At 40.8% G+C, this 17,226-nt stretch overlaps 1 protein-coding gene across 1 annotated transcript in view; it reads left to right on the forward strand.

Annotated features, from left to right (window-relative positions):
• Positions 1 to 17,226, forward strand: part of LOC111153546 (proprotein convertase subtilisin/kexin type 5) — a 455,156-nt gene that overhangs the window by 312,970 nt on the left and 124,960 nt on the right. The gene's annotated exons all lie outside the window — the stretch shown is intronic.

Raw genomic sequence — 17,226 nt, forward strand, 5'->3', positions numbered from 1 at the left:
ACTTTCCCTTGTTTTTCTATTCTGCTTTGTGCCTCAGACCTTTCCCACATGCCATTCCCCCTACTTTCACGGTAGCCAATTCCTACTCATCTATACCGGGCTAGCACTTACGTATTTGGGCCTCAATTTAAAATGTCACTTCTTCATCTTCTGAAGATCTCCTCATTATAAGCTCTCATGGAAGCCTCTACTTTACTTTCATATCAATTACACATACCTACTTAATTGTAGGAGCACCTGCTTGATGTCTGTAATGCTCACTACAAAGTTTGTTCCATGAGGGCAACGTCTGTAAACGCCTTATAGAGCATAAAGCTAGCAAAATGTCTAGCATAGGGTAGGTGTTTGATACCTCTTTGGTCAACAGATGAATAAGCCAATGAATGAAGAGGAGAATAATTGAGTAAATGACAGGGACGAAACCGTCCTGGCCCCGAAACGGAGACAACCAAGCTCTAATCTTGAATGACATCAGTGTAGCTCTCCATGTGTCCATACCGCAGTTTTTCCCATAATCAGCCTCACCCTGTGAACCGTTCCAACCCTTCTATTCAATGGAAAAGGGAAATCCCAGGAGATTTCATGGCGACTCTGTCGTTGGCCCTAAAACACATGTAACATCTCAGGCACACACTCAATAAAGCTAATGCTTTGCGACCTTGCCACTAAAGGCATACAGCAGCAACAGAAGCTGTGAGTTGGCTAGAATGGTAGCAGGGCTCTGAGGTGTCCCCCCCCAAGATTCCTGTCTGCTTGTTATTCACTGCTATGAAGGTACTTTGCAGATGGAATTAAAGGTGACTATCAACTAACTTTACAATAAGGAAATTATCCTGAATTATCCGTGAGGGCCCAAGGTAAAGTCAGTCAGAGGGATGGAGTGAAAGGAAGCCAAGAAGGCAGAGGAAAGAATTTGATTCGAGATGGTGAGAAGGAGGTGCCTTACAGTCACTGGCTTTGAAGATGCAGGAAGGAAGCCATGAGACAAGAAATACATGCAGCTTCTAGAAATGGAGAATAATTCCCAGCCAGTGGGTGGCAAGGAAGCAGGGATCTCAGTCCTGAATTCTGCCGCTGCCACTGACGCGAATGCACGTGAGCAGACACATTCCCAGAGCCCCCAGAAAGAACGCCACCCATGACACCTTGTTTCCAGCCTCTTAAAACCAGAGCAGGGAAGGAGTTGAGCAGCTGTGCCCAGACTGCTGCCCCACAGAACTGAGAGATAATAAATGGTGTTGTGTTAAGCCATGACAAAATGGTCACTTGTCATAGCAGCAATCAAAAACTAGTACATATTTGTGTATCTTCATAGCTGAGGTCTGAGGGGCAGGTTTCTGGTTTGTCGCACATTTAGGGACCTACTTAGATGCACTCCTGGGACAGAGGCTGGTGGATGTCATCTTTGCACTCTCCATCTGCCTTGCTTCAGATGGCTGGTATCTCCTGGAAAGGAATCTGTACACTCATCTGCTGCCCTGATTTTTATAACTGCTGCCCAAGGGACACCTCTAGATCATGTGGCTCTGGTAGCCAGTGGCACTTATGCTTGCATTCTCAAAAGACAGTGTATATTTGCATAATTTAAAAGCTGTGGCCTGAGGGTCTGACTTTCAATCAGTATGTGCTGACTGAGATTCTCCCCTTTGGGATCCTGACAGCTATTGGCACACCCTCAACAACTGAGGCTTAGTGACAATAAAATAGGCTGTTTGGACCATCACAAAGGTTTGAGAAACAGCAAAGATCTAGGGCAGACTTGAATGATAAGTTTCATCTGCTACACAAGACCACGTCTTCAAGAGTAGGAGAGCTGACTGCTTTATCTTACGCAGAGAAACTAGCACGCAAAGTCAAGTCAATGAAAAAACAGAGGAGTATGTTCCCAACTAAAGAATAGGATAAAATTTCAGAAAAAGTCCCTAACAAAATGGAGATAAGTGATTTAACGGATAATAGAGTTCAAAATGATAGTTCCCGAACTGGAAGAAGAATGGATGAACACAATGAGAGCTTCAGTAAATATATGAGATTACCAAAAAGGAAGTCACAGAGCTAAGGAATATAATAACTGAACTAAAAAATGCAACAGAAGTTTTCAACAGCAGACTCTGAAGCAGAAGATGAAGCAGGAGAAACAATCAGTGATCTCAAAGGGCAGTGGAACTCTTTCAATCAAAGCAGCAAAATGAAAAAACACACTAAAAAGTGAAGCTAGCTTAAGGAACTCATGGGACACCATCAAACAGACCAACATTTACATCACAGGACTCCCAGAAGAAGAGAGCGAGCAAGGGCCAAAAAACATATTTCCCAACAAAAGTGGCTGAAAACATCCCTAACCTGAAGAAGGAAACAGACCTCCAGATCTAGGAAGCTTAGAGAGTTTCAAATAAGATGAACTCAAAGAGAGCCACATTGAGATACATTACAATTAATGAGTCAAACTTAAAGGGAAGGTAAGAATCTTACAACCAGCAAGGGAAAAACAGGGGACATGCCAGGGAATCTCATAAGACCATCAGCAGATTTTTCAGCAGAGACCCTATAGATCAGGAGGGAGTGGCATAATACATTCAGAGTACTGGAAGAAAATAAAACTTCCAACCAAGGGGCACCTGGGTGGCTCAGTGGGTTAAGGCCTCTGCCTTTGGCTCAGGTCATGATCTCAGGGTCCTGGGATCGAGCCCTACATCGGGCTCTCTGCTTGGCGGGGAGCCTGCTTCCTCACCCCTCTCTCTGAATCCCTCTCTGCCTGCTTGTGAGCTCTGTCAAATAAATAAATAAAATCTTTAAAAAACAAAACAAAACAAATCCTTCCAACCAAAAATACTCTACCCAGCAATGTTTTCAGAATTTAAAAAGCAATAAAGAGCTTTCTGGACAAGAAAAACCTAAAGAAGTGTCTCAGCACTAAATTGATCTTAAGAGAAATGTTAAAGGGACTTTATTAAACTGAAAATAAAGGGCATTAATTAGAAACAGAAAAACCTATAAAAGTATAAATCTCATTGGTGAAGATAAATATATGGTAAAATTTAGAATAATCAAGTGTCACAAAGATGGTGTATTAATCACTTATAAAGCTAGGATGAAGGTTAAAAGACAAAAGTAGTAAAAAAAAAAAAACCAACTATAACAAAAATAATCACTCAAGGGATACACAAGATAAAAAGATCTAAATTGTGACATCGGGGCTCCTGGGTGGCTCAGTGGGTTAAAGCCTCTGCCTTCGGCTCGGGTCATGATCCCAGGGTCCTGGGATCGAGCCCCGCATTTGGCTCTCTGCTCAGCAGGGAGTCCGCTTCCCCCTCTCTCTCTCTGCCTGCCTCTCAGCCTACTTGTGATGTCAAATAAATAAATCATAAAAAAAATAAATTGTGACATCAAAAACAAATCATGGGAGGGATGGAGATAGAATATAGAGTTTAGGATCTGTTTAAACTTAAGTTTCTATCAGTTTAAAATACATTATTATAAATATAGGTTATTATATGTAAGCCTCATGAAAACCACAAATCAAACATTTATAATATAAACACAAAAGATAGAAAAGGACCTAAGCATACTACTACAGAAAATTATCAAATCATACAAGAAAAGAGCAAGAGAAGAAAGGAACAGAAGAATTACAGAAGAGTCAGAAAACAACAAAATGTCAATACATATACAATTACTTTAAATATATACAGACTAATTTCTCCAATCAAAAGTCAGAGAGTGACTGAATGGAGAAGAAAACAAGACAAACTCTATGCTACCTATAGGAAACTCACTTCAGATGTAAGGACACATACAGAAAGTGAAGTGATAGAAAAAGATATTCCAGGGGCACCTGGGTGGCTCAGTCATTTAAGCATCTGCCTTCTACTCAGGTCATGATCCCAGGGTCCTGGGATTGAGCCCTACTTTGGGCTCCCTGCTTCTCTCTCCTCTCCCCTTACCCCTACCCCTGCTCATGCTGTCTCTCTCTCTCAAATAAATAAAATATTCTTTAAAAACATATTCCATGCAAATAGAAACCATAAAAAAGCTAGGGTTGCTATATTTATATCAGAGAAAACAGATTTTAAAAGACTGTAAGAAGAGACAAAGGAGACCACTACATAATGATCAAGGAGTGAATCCAACAAGAGGATATAACATTTGTAAATACTTGTGTACCCGAAAGAGCACTTAAATATATAAAGCAAATATTAACAGACCTAAAATAAGAAATAGTGATAACACTAATAATGGAGGAGAGCAAAAGATCATAGGAGATTACTATGAATAATTATACACCAACGAATTGGGCAAACTATAAGATATGGAAAAATTCTTAGAAACATACAACCTACCAAGATTAAATCATGAAGAAACAGAAGATCTGAACAGACCAATTACTAGCATGGAGAGTGAATCAGTATTCAAACACCTCCCTACAAAACAAACTAAATGACCAGACTGCTTCACAGATGAATTCTACCAAATGTTTAAAGATTTAATAATAATCCTTCTCTAACTCTTCCCAAAAGTAGAAGAAGAAGGAATACTTCCAAACTCATGTTATAAAACCAGCTGATAACAAATCAGACAAGGAATCCACAGAAAAGAAACTTGCAAGCTAATATCCCTGATGGATACAGATGCAAAAATCCTCAACAAACTATTAGCAAACTGAATTCAACAACACATTAAAAGGATCATACACCATGATCAAGTGGGATTTATTTTAAGGATGCAAGTATGACTTAACATCTACAAGTCAATTGATGTGATTCACCACATTAACAAAACAAAGAATTAAAAAAATCATATCAATATCTGTATAAAAAGCATTTGACAAATTCAACATGCATTCTTGATAAAAACTCTCTACAAAGTGAGTATAGAAGGAAGATACCTCAACATAATAAAGTTCATATATGATAAGCTCTCAGCTAACATCATATACAATGTTGCAAAGCTGAATACTTTTTCTCAAAAATCAGGAATAAGACAGGATACCCACTCTCATCACTTTTATCCAACATGGTATTGGAAATCCTAGCCAGAGCAATTAGGCAAGAAAAATACATAACATGCATTCAACTGGAAAGAAAGAAGTAAAACTGCCACTATTTTCAGATGACATATTATATATTGAAAACCCCAAAGACTCCATGCCAAAAAACTTTCAGAACTAAGAGCCAAATTCAGTAACTTGCGATATACAAAATCCGTATACATAAATATATTGATTATACACTCATAGTGAAGTGCTGGAAAAATTAAGAAAACAATCCTACTTATAACAGCCTCAAAAAGAATAAAACCCCTAGGAATAAATTCAACCAAGACTTACAAGCTAAAAACTATAAGACATTGATGAGAGAAACTGAAGATGACACAAATAGATAGGAAGAATTAATGTTGTTAAGCTGACCATGCTACCCAAAGCAATGTATAGATTCAATGTAATCCCTATCAAATTCTATTGGCACTTTACACAGAACTAGACCAAACCACCCTAAAATTGTTAAGGAAACACCAAGACTCCAAATAGACAAAGCAATCCTAAGAAAGAACACAGCTGGAGGCATCATGCTCCCTGATTTGAAACCATATCGTATTTATACAAAGCTATAGTATTAAATAGTATAGCAATTAAATAGTATAGTAATTAAAACAGTATCATATTTCCATAAAAAGCAGACATATGGATCAATGGAACCCAGAAATAAACCTACACATATAGGGTCAATAATATTCTCACAAGAGGCCAAAGAATATGCAATGGTGAAAAGACAGTCTCCTGAATAAATGATGTTGGGAAAATGAGGTAGCCACATATAAAATAACAAAACTGGACCACTATCTTACACCATACAAAAACTCAAAATAGATTAAAGATTTTGATGAATTTAAGACCTAAAACAATAAAACTCCAAGAAGAAGAATTGCTAACCTCCTTGCTAATGGTCTGGGCAATGATTTTTTAATCTAACACCAAAGTAAAGGAAACAAAAGCAAAAAATAAATGGGACATCAAATTAAAAACCTGCACAGCAAAGAAAACCTCAACGAAATGAAAAGACAACCTACTAAATGAGAGAAAATATTTATAAACTATATATGTGATAAGGGGTTAATAAATTATATATGTGATAAGGGGTTAATATATATAAAATATAAAAAGAACTTACACAACTCAAAAGCAAAACCCACAAATCCAATTTAAAAATGGGCAGAGGGGGTGCCTGGGCGGCTCAGTCATTTAATTGTCCGACTCTTAATTTTGGCTCAGGTCATGATCTCAGGGTTGTGAGATCGAGCCCTGCATTGGGCTCTACACTGGGGGTGTGGAGCCTATTTAAGTTTCTCTATCTCCCTCTGCCCCTCCCCCCCCAAAATGGGCAGAGGACATGATTAGATATATCTCCAAAGACATACAGATAGCCAAGAGGTACAAATAAAGGCACACAGCATCACTAATCATCAAGAAAATGCAAATGAGAACCACAAGGAGATATAATCTCACATCTGTTGGAATAGCTTATCAGAAAGACAAGAAATACCAAGTATTGGTGAAGAGGTAGAGAGAAGGGAATCCTCATGCACTGTTAGTGGGACTGTAAATTGGTGCTGCTACTATGGAAAACAGTATGGAGGTGCCTCAAAAAATTAAAACTAGAACTATCCTATGACCCAGCAATTCCATTCCTGGGTATATAACTGAAAGAAATGAAATCACTGGGTCACCTGGGTGGCTCAGTGGGTTAAGCTTCTGCCTTTGGCTCGGGTCATGATCTCAGGGTCCTGGGATGGAGCCCCCCATCGGGCTCTCTACTTGGTGGGGGGTCTGGTTCTCCCTCTCTCTCTGCATGCCTCTCTGCCTACTTGTGATCTCTCTCTCTCTGTCAAATAAAGAAATAAAATCTTAAAAAAGAAATGAAAGCACTATCTTAAAGAGATATATGCACCCTCATGTTCATTTCAGAATTATTTAAAATAGCCAAGGTATGAAAGACACCGAAGTGTCCACTGATCGATGAAATGGATATAAGAAATGTGGTATAATATACAATGGAATGTTATTTAACATAAAAAAGAAGAAAATCCTGCCATTTGTAACAACATGGGTGGATTTTTAGGGCATTGTACTAAGTGAAATAAGTCAGATATAAAAAGACAAATATTGCATACTCTTTTCTTTAAGAATTTATTTATTTGACAGAGAGAGAGAGAGAGAGAGCAAGCACGCACCTACGCGCGTGCACAAGCAGGGGGAACAACAGGCAGAGAGAGAAGCAGGCTCCCCACTGAGCAGGTCCTGGGACCATGACCTGAGCCAAAGGCAGACATCCAACTGACTGAGCCATCCAGGCTTCCCCAAATACTACCTATTCTCACTTAAATATGGAAAACCAAAAAAAGAGAGAGAGAGAGAGACAGAGCACTTAGATGTGGAGAACAAATTGGTGATTCCCAGAGGGGGGGGGGGGGGTGGATTAAATGAAGGGGGTCAAAAGGTACAAACTTCCAGTTAGAAAATAAATAAGTCACGGGGATGTAATGTACAGCATGGGGACTATAACTAATAATACTCTAGTGCATACTGGAAAGTGGCTAAGAGCACATCTTAAAAGTTCTCATCATAAGAAACAAAAGTTTTGTAACTCTGTATGGTGATGGGTATTAACTAGACTTATTGTGGCGATCATTTTGCAATAAATACAGATATGAAATCATTATATTGTATACCTAAAGCTAATTTTATGTTGATTAAAACTTCAAAAATTTAAATTAAAACTTTTAATTGTAAAAAATAAAACTAATACATTTAGACCAGACCTACTCAATCAAAATATGCACTTTTGCAAGATCCCAAGATGATCAGCAAGCACATCAAAGTTAAAGAAGCCCTGTCACAGATGGATACTGAATTTGAGAAGCTTTCTCTTGATTTACTGAGAGCCACTACTGCAAACTTCATGTTCTTAAATAGTGGACACCCAGGAATTAGGCAGCTGAGTATCCGTCTTTGGCTGGCCACTAACTGGGAGAGCTGAGGCAAGTCAGCGGCACTTTAAAAATTTTTTAAAGTAACTAAGGCTGATCCCCAGTCTGTAAGCCTGATCAACCAGCGCTATTAGGCTGAAGATGTGAATTAGCAATTTGTTTATAGGGGCCCCAAACTGGCTTTCAGCAGTTGATCAGGTAACAAAGTCTGTCCAGACATGAGTAAAGAACCCAGCCATTTCTCGACACAATACTAACAAACTGAATTCAACAATACATTAAAAGGATCATACACCATGATCAAGTAGGATTCGTTCCAGGGACGGAAGGATGGTTCAATATCACAAATCAATCAACATGACACACACATTAACAAAAATAAGGATAAAAATCACATGATCATGCAATAACAGCAATTGGTAAAATTCAACATCTGTTCATAATAAAAACAATGTGGATATAGAAGGACAATTTCTCAACACAAAAAAGGCCATATATAATAAACTCACAGCTAACATTATACTCAACAGTGAAAAGCTAAAAGCTGTTCCTCTAAGATCAAGAACAAGACAAGAATGCTTACTTTTATTCAATATAGTATTAGAAGTCCTTGCCACAGCAATCAGACAAGAAGTTAAAGGCATCCAAATTGGAAAAGTAGTAGTAAAACAGTCACTATTTGCAAATGACATGATAGGATATATAGGAGACCCTAAAGACTCCACCAAAAAAAACCTCTAAGAACTAATAAATAAATTCACTAAAGTCGCAGGATATAAAATTAATAATCAGAAGTTTGTTGCATTTCTAAATGGTAATAATAAAATAGCAGGAGAAATTAAGAAAACAATACCATTATTAAGAAGTGAACTAGTGTGATGAGCACCGGGTGTTGTATGGAAGTGTTCGATCACTATATTACACACCACAATCTAATATTAAACCATATGTTACCTTATTGGAATGAAAATAAAGACTTAAAGGAAAAAATCCCATTTATAATTGCATCAAACAGATAAAATACCTGAAAATAAATTTAACTATGGAATAAAAGACCTATACTCTGAAAACTATAAAACACTAATGAAAGATATAATAAATGAAAGGATATACCATGTTCATGGATTGAAAGAATTAATATTGTTAAAATGTCGACACTATCCAGAGCAATCTATGATTTAAAAGCAATCCCTAACAAAATACCCATGGCATTTTTCACAGAACTAGAACAAATAATCCTAAAATTTGTATGGAACCATGAAATACTCTGAATAGCCAAAGCAATCTTGAGACAGAAGAACAAAGCTGGATCTCCTCTCCCTCTGCCTGCCACTCTGCCTACTTGTGCACACTCTCTCCCTCTCTATCAAATAAATAAAATCTTAAAACAAAGGGGGCACCTGGGTGGCTCAGTATGTTAAATGTCTGGCCTCAGCTCAGGTTATGATCCAAGGGTCCTGGAATTGAGCCTGCATAAGGCTCTCTGCCCAAGAGGGAGCCCACTTCTACCTTTGCCTGGCACTCTGACTCCTTGTGTGTACACGTTTTCTCCCTCTGTCAAATAAATAAAATCTTTTTTTTTTTTTAAAGTTTATTTACTTATTTGACAGAGAGAGAGAGCAAGAGAGGGAATACAAGCAGGGGCAGTAGGAGAGGGAGAAGCAGGCTTCCCGCCAAGCAGGGAGCCCAAAGCAGGGCTTGATCCCAGGACCCTGGGACACAACCCTAGCCAAAGGCAAACGCTTAATGACTGAGCCACCCAGGCTCCCCTCAAATAAATAAAATCTTTAAAAAAAAAAAAAAAAGTAGAACAACAATGCCAGAGGGATCAAACGTCCTGATTTCAAGCTATACTATAAAGTTATAGTACTCAAAACGATATGGTATTAGCACAAAAACAGACTCACAAATCAATGGAATGGAACTGAAAGTCCAGAAATAAATCCACACTTAATAGAGCCGATTAACCAATGACAAAAGAAGCAAGCATATACAATGAGAAAAAGACAGCCTCTCTAATAAATGGTGTTGGGAAAACTGGACAGCTACATGAAAAAGAATAAAACTAGACCACTTTCTTATACCATATACAAAAGTAAATTCAAAATTCAAAAAAAGTAAATTCAAAATTCAAAATGAACACTTAAACGCAAGACCAGAAATCATAAACCTCCTAGAAGAAGACACAGGCAGTAAGCTCTTTGACATCAGTCTTAGCAATATATATATATATATATATATTTTGGTTGGGTCTCCTCAGGCAAGGACAACAAAAGCAAAAATAAATGGAACTACATCAAACTAAAAAGCCTTTACACAGTGAAGGAAGCCATCATCATCATCAAGAACAAAAACAAACCAGCCTGCTTAATGGGAGAAGATATTTGCAAATAGCCTAACCAATAAGGGGTTAATATCCAAAATATATAAAGAATCCATTAAAAAATCAATAACCTCCCCCCACAAAAAAATCCAATTTAAAAATGGGCAGAGGATGTGGATAGACATTTCTCCAAAAAAGAAATCATAGATGGCCAGCACATGAAAGCATGCTCAACACCACGAATCATCAAGGATATGCAAATCAAAATTATAATGAAATGTACCTCACACCTGCCAGAATGGCTATTACCAAAAAGACAATAAATAACAAGTATTAGTGAGGATATGGACAAAAAGGAACCCCCATGCGGTACTGATGGGAATGCAAAACGGAACAGTCGCTATGGAAAACAGTATGAAGTTTCCTCAAAAATTAAAAATACAACTGCCATTTGATTCAGCAATTTCACTTCTGGGTCTTCATCTAAAGAATGGGGAAACACTAATTTGAAAAGATATATGCACCCCTATGTTTATGACAGCATTATTTAAAATAACCAAGATATGAAACCAATGTAAGTTTCCACCTGTGGAGGCGCCTGGGTGGTTCAGCGGGTTAAAGCCTCTGTCTTCAGCTCAGGTCATGATCCAGGGTCCTGGGACTGAGCCCCACATCTGGCTCTTTGCTCTGCGGGGAGCCTTCCTCCTTCCCTCTCTGCCTGCCTCTCTGCCTACTTGTCATCTCTATCAAATAAATAAATAAAATCTTTAAAAAAAGTTTCCACCAATGGATAAATGGATAAAGAAAATGTGGTATAAATATAAAGTAAAATATTACTCAGCCATAAAAAAGAATGAAATCTTGCCATTTGAGACAACAGGGATGGACTAGGGGGAATTATGCTAAGTGAAGTAAGTTAGAGAAAAACAAACACTTTTGATTTCACTTTTATGTGCAATCTAAAAATCAAACAAAACAAAAGAGACTCAAATACAGAAAATGATCCAGCAGTGGCCAGAGGGAAAGGAGGGTGGGGATGGACAAAATAGGGGAAGAGGATTAAAAGGTAAAAACTTCCAGTTAGAAAATAAGTAAGTCACAGGGATGTAATGAACAGCATAGGGAATATAGCAATAATATTGTAACAACTTTGTACAGGGAGAGATGGCAGCTAGATGTATGGTGGTGATCCCTTGGTAATTTATGTTGAATCACTACGTTTTACACCTGAAACTAATATGATATTGTATGTCAACTACATTTCAGTCAAAAAAAAAGAAAAAAGAAAAAGAAAGAAACAGCCAGCTCACCAGCAAGCTCCGCCTTAGTACCATTGGTGCTCACTGAAATCAAGTCACTCTCTCCTTATGACCATTTTCCATGCCTATTCTCTTCAACAAGTGCTACCATTAACCACATTTTTGAAAGATGGACAAGTATGAGCCATATCCTTCTCTGATTCCCTTACTGCAGACTCAAATTTATCACTGGAGGTCATGGGGACGAATGGCACAGCATAGGGAATATAGTCAATGACACCCTAATAGGGTTGTAGGGCAACAAATGGTAGCTACACTTCCTGTGAGCACAGCATAACCTATGGTCTTGTGGAATCACCACACTGTACCCCTGAACTAATGGAACATTGCGTGTCAACTCTACCTCAATTAAAAAAGAGTACGTATCATTTGCTGATCACCTACCTCAGGTCAGGCACTGAACTATGACTGCTGGGTCCATTACTTAGCAATTCAGCAGGGTTGCCCCCCTCTTCAAGATCAGGAATCAGAGGACTAGAGTGGTCAATTGCTCTCTTCCCATCACGTGATTAATCACACCTTCTGGCTCTGATTCCATCCCCCTTCCTCTAGCAGCACAGCTGCCCCTGTTCCTGTTCTTTCCACATCCCAGGCGTCCAAATCCTTCCAGCCAGGCAGATCTCCCACTGTCCCTGCTCTTTAATGTAGTTAAGAGTGGAGACTGGGCTGAACCTAGGGTCATTTACTGGGTAGATTTCCATCCATGTCTATCTAAAGGAGTCTCCTTTGCTTTTGGAGACATATCTTTTGCTGTCTCTCTCCAGTTTTTTTTCCAAGAGATAGTTCAATGTCAGAGATATTTACAATGTTAAGAGATAGTTATAATCACAGAACCCGGAGGGAGACTACCTAGATTCAAATCATGATACTGTCAGTTACTAGCTGTGTGATCTAAGGAAATACACTTAATCTCTCTGTGCCACTGATTCCCCATTTGTAAATAAGGATAACAATCATATTTCTTGTCTAGGGACGTTGTGAAGACTGACTTACAATGACTAAAGCACTCAGAAGAGTGTCTGTATGCATTATACCCAGTACGTGTCATTATTATTGCCTAAGCTGAAACTGGATTCATCCTTGATCCTACCCTCTTGTTCTAGAACTATCACCAAATCCTGTTCATTGTACTTCTTAAAACAGATCTGCCCTCCATCCTTTCCACTAACACACAAGGTAAGCTACCATGACCACTTGCCGAAAGCAATCTGCGAACAATTCTCCTGTACCCTCTTTAGCCCCTGGCTTTCCAAAGAAGCGAAAATGGTATTTTCAAAATGCAGATATGATCACAACACTCTTCTGCTGAAATCTGTTGCCTTTTGGATAAAGACGGGACCCTTTAAGGTCTGTAACACCCTGAAAGTTCTGCCACACACCTCTCATTCTCAATTTTTCTCCCTCTCCTGCTCCTCTTTCCTCCTTCCCACTCCCCCTCTCTCCCTTCCTCTCCCTCTCCCTCTTTCCCACTCCCCTTCCCTCTCCCTCCTTCCCCCTTCCCCTCTCTCCCTTTCTCTCCCTCCCTCTCCCTCCCCCTCCTTTCCACACCCCCTCCTCCCTCTCCCTTTTCCTCTTCATCTCTCCCCCTCTATCCCTCTCCCTGTCTCCCCTCTGTGCATTCTGGCCTCTCCGTCCTTCACATTTCCAAGTCTCTTCTCACACGCAGCAGTCTCCGCAGGAATTCCGTCCCCACTCCCACGCTCCATACCCTCCACACCCAGTTAACTCCTCCCCTGGCACCGCTGGTGTCACAGTTTTACATTTGCTTCTGTGACAGGTGGCTCAGTCCATTAAGCCCCCAACTCTTGCTAGGGTCATGATCTCGGGGTCCTGAGAAGGAGCCCCAGGTCATCGGGGTCTGCACCCAGCAGGAAATCTGCTAGAGGTCCTCCCCCTCTCCCTCTGCCCACCCCCCCACTCATGCTCTCTCTCTAAAATGTCTGGCTCCCACCCCAGACTGTAAACTCCATGAGGGCAGGAAGGACATTTGCTTTTTCTCACCCATTGTATCCCTCATACTTAGCACAGTTACTGGCCCATAACACTTGCTTCCTAATTAGTTTCTGAATGAGTCAAAGAATGAATGGATGGATGAAAGTACTGTGGCACAACAGTAAAGGCAGGATACGTAAGGCTTTGGTGCTTCTGTGGGTTTGACTCCAGCTTGGGGACAGAGAGGATAGGATTACATGAGGTAAGACCAAAAACTTCAGTCACTGGCCGGGTAACGTCAAGCAGATGTACCCTTTGCCGGCACATTGCGAACTACGTTGGAAGCAGCTGACTGAGCCCAGAGGAACAAATGGCAGCAACCACAGTCTTTCTCCATTCGCCCGACTCACTGTTATTTCTTTAGGGCTACTGCCTAGAAAGATTTCATCTTGAGATTCTTTTCCTCCCACCAGAATATATACACCTCAGTTTACTACTATCTCATGACTAGGTTAGACCTTGATGTTCCTTTGCTTTTAAGCAGCCTGCCACCTCCCCCCTCTAGCTCTGGGGGAGTCAAACACAGTGATTTAGAATGCAGACCCATGTACACTGCTCCCACCGAACACAGCGTAAGGAGGTAGCCAGACATCTGCAGGCCAGGAGAGCTTTCTAGGGGTGGACTGGGGCAGTGAGACCTCTAACATCTGTACCAGAAAAGAACCTCAAAGATAGATCATTCAAGAATGTCCAAGGTTGCCAAGTGAGGCTGGAGAACACAGAGGCCCAAAACCCTCATCCGGAATCTAACTCAGGCCCTCCCATGCTGTGATGGGTGTCCTCCAGGCTTCTCATCGTTGAAGTTCATTTTCTGGTGTGTAAGCTCCAAGAACACAGGGACCATATCTAGCCCCCAGAATTCCAGATACAAGCAGGTGCTGTAAATATGTAGCTATGATGTCAGCAGAAACAACGTCGGTTTCCTTTTGTTGCCTGAGGCTAGCTAACAGACAACCTGAAAACAGAAGACAGCTGATGGGTATTCGAGTCTTACCAAGGGTTTCAGGTCAAAGTCACTCTCTAGGCAGTCAGAATTTCTCAATCTGTGCTGGATTCCTCCTCCTCTCTCCAATGCCCTCCATCAAAATGCCTTATGCCTTAGCCACTGTTGAGGATGGCAAATCTGGAACGTTCCTGCACCCTGTACGTTGGCCACTTTCTACTGCTTGTGCTAAGTTGTGACTTAGAGAAGCAAGTGGCCTGAGCCTGGGCCAACATGGCCATCATCCTTCCCAAGGACGCCAAGAACAGCAGAGACAAGTGGTTTTCAGACTTGAGCAGGCCTCGCCATCCCCTGGGGAGGTTGTTTGAATGCAGATTCCTGCTTCCTACCCCCTCACCCCCAGGATTTCTGATTCAGTAAGTTCTAGATAAAAGCTGAGAATTCACATCTCTCATGAATTCTCAGATCTCGCTAATGCTGCTCGTCCCACCCTGAGAACCACAGTACTGATATGAGGCGCAAACCTAGTAATTAAACTAGAGGGATGTGGGTTCTAGTCCCAGCTCAGCACTAACCACATAACCTTGGTTAAAGTCCTTAATTTCCCTACTGCTCATTTTCCTCCTCTAAAAATAATAATGACACCATTACTGAGCTTTCAAAAAGATGATGCAAGGTGCTGTTCCTCCCCTCAGCAAGAGGGAACCCCTTTCCCTATCCCATCTGCAGCCTCCACTCTCCCAGGGCTGCAGGATGCTCCCTGTGACTCCCCCCACCCACCCCTGCCCAGCGGGACTGCTGTGAAACATCTGGGTGATGGGCAAGGCACAGTGAATTCGGCTTCCAGCTACCTCTCTCCGGAAGTGTCCTATCTACAAGGGCAGCCCTGAGGTAAGCATCAGGTGCCCCTCAGCCCACCTTACAAAAGGTAACAAGGGTATTGCATGATACTATTCCTGCAAATTGGGTCCCACGTGGCTTTCTGCCCTGAGACTAAGAAGTTAAATGAGACTCATCCAAAACCACACAGCTCCTAATGGCAGAGCTCCCAGGTCAAGACAATACATCTTCTATTCCCGACTGACATTTGGAATCTTGGTATATTAGTTTCTTTAGCTGCTATAACAAATGACTACAATGTTTGGCTTAAAACAATACATATGTATTATTCTGGAAGTCAGCAGTGAGCAATGGGTCTCATTGGGTAGAAACTGTGGTGTCAGTCGGACCCCTCTCCCAAGAGTGAGAGAGAGAACATTTCCTTTTCTCCCAGTTTCTAGCACTGTCTGCCTTGCATTCCTTGGCCTGTGGCCCCTTCCTCCATCTTCAAAGCCAACATTTGCATCTGTAGATAGATAGCTCTCTACTGAGGTCATTACTTGCCTTCTTCTGGATTAAAGTCTCCCTTTACCTCCCCTTTTTAAGGATACTTGGGTCTGGCTTGATAATCCAAGGTTATCTCCCCATCTCACGATCTTTAGCTTAATCACATCTGCAAAAAATCCCTTTTATCATGTAGAATGTAACATGCATAGGTCCCAGGGCTGAGGACCTGGCTATCTTTGGGACCCCTTATTCAGTTTAATACCCTTACATAGACTGCCTAACCCTCTGAGCCATCATTAGAAAAGTAGAAATAATAATACACCCTTGTGAGAAGATTGCTATGTGGTACATTTTAAATTACTAAGGAAATGTACTCTGGATTGATAAATGCTTCCTGCTACTCTTTTGTTACACTAATTCATTAGCTCTATTCATGTACTCAGCTTTTCTTAAACACTTACTATATGGCAAGTCGTGCATTAGGCACATGGGATATAATGTAATAAGGAACTTTGCCTATATGCGTTTTATAACATGACCAAGACAGACAAATGCTACAGGAAAATGCCCTGATGTGCTATGAAAAGGAAGGCAAGGAAATGCTCTATACAGATGTCACAGAGTGGGTAGTCAGTCCTCAGGACAGGAGGCAGTAGTGAAAAGATACAGCTGGAAGAAGGGACTGAAAAGGGACAGGAAGGTGCAAAATAGCCTAGAACACCTGGAAAGTTCCAGGAGTTTCTCCCTACTGGAGCCTGAGTGCGAGGAGCTGAGGCACAGTGGGAGAGCCGAGCTAATAGTGCAGCCCAGGGTTGAGTGTGAATGCACCATGTAAGGATCTGGATGCTGTCATGTGCGCAAGGAGCCCTAAAAATTATAATCAGCCCCCTTGACATCCCATCTCTTGTGGATGTGGGGGCTCCTAGCTGGACACCCTGATGGCTCTAGCCTCCTCACAGACACCAATCTTGGCAGAGTTCTCTGCCACGCAGTACTACTTGAAGGGCCTCTTGCCTCTCCTTCCTTCCTGAGATCCTTTGTGGATAGATTTTCAGATTTTTATTTTTAGAGCCTCTTGTTATGGCGAGCCATTATCTTCCCTAGAATCTCTGCCAGCCTATTGAGATCATCAATTCCTAAAATTCTTGTTATACCCCTGGATCCCATTTAACCCCCTACTCTGTGATTCTTTTGGAGAAAGTTCAAAAGATAAATGCATTGTATTATTAGTACATTAGGCACAGTGCAATCACTGTGATCACCCATGCAATATTTTTCCTTTCAACCCTAATGGCTTTGCTGATAAAGGAGATGTGAATTGAGTGGAGAATGTCTGTTCT

Source organism: Enhydra lutris, unplaced genomic scaffold (genome assembly GCF_002288905.1).
Source record: "Enhydra lutris kenyoni isolate GAN:26980312 unplaced genomic scaffold, ASM228890v2 scaffoldscaffold33, whole genome shotgun sequence".
Taxonomy (NCBI): domain Eukaryota; kingdom Metazoa; phylum Chordata; class Mammalia; order Carnivora; family Mustelidae; genus Enhydra; species Enhydra lutris.